Raw genomic sequence first — 872 nt, forward strand, 5'->3', positions numbered from 1 at the left:
CTTTTGGATTTCTGACTTCAGGTCTTTGCACATGTTATTATAATACTTTATTCTGTCTTCTCCAGCTGCCCTTTGAAATTTTCTCCTTAGCTCTTTTACTTCATTTATTCCATTTGCTTTAGCTACTCGACGTTCAAGAGCGAGTTTGAGTCTCTTCTGATATCCATTTTGTTCTTTTCTTTATTTCCTGTCTTTTTAATGACCTCTTGCTTTCTTCATGTTTGATGTCCTTGATGTCATTCCACAACTCATCTGGTCTTCGGTCATCAGTTCAACGCATCAAACCTATTCTTGGGATGGTCTCTAAATTCAGGTGGGATATACTCAGGGTCGTACTTTGGCTATTGTGGACTTGTTTTAATTTTCTTCAGCTTCAACTTGAAATTGCATATGAGCAATTGATGGTCTGTTCCGCAGATGGCCCTTGGCCTTGTTCTAACTGATAATATTCAACTTTTCCATCATCTTTTTCCACAGATGTGGTCGATTTTATTCCTGTATATTCCATCTGGCCAGGTACACATGTATAGTCGCTGTTTATTTTGTTGAAAAGAGGTATTTGCAAAAAAGAAGTCCCTGGTCTTGCAAAATTCTATCATGTGATCTCCAGCATCATTTCTATCACCAAGGCTATATTCCACCTACTGATCTTTCTTTTTTCCAACTTTCACATTCCAGTCACCAGTAATCATCAATGCATCCTGATTGCATTTCGGTCAATTTCAGACCACAGAAGTTGGTAAAAATATTCAATTTCTTCATCTTTGGCCTTAGTGGTTGGTGCATAAATTTGAATAATAGTCATATTAAGTGGTCTCCCTTGTAGGCATATGGATGTTATCCTATCACTGACAGTGTTATACTTCAGGATA

The sequence above is a fragment of the Trichechus manatus genome, unplaced genomic scaffold, assembly GCF_000243295.1.
Source record: "Trichechus manatus latirostris isolate Lorelei unplaced genomic scaffold, TriManLat1.0 scaffold00048, whole genome shotgun sequence".
In the NCBI taxonomy this organism is placed as follows: Eukaryota; Metazoa; Chordata; class Mammalia; order Sirenia; family Trichechidae; genus Trichechus; species Trichechus manatus.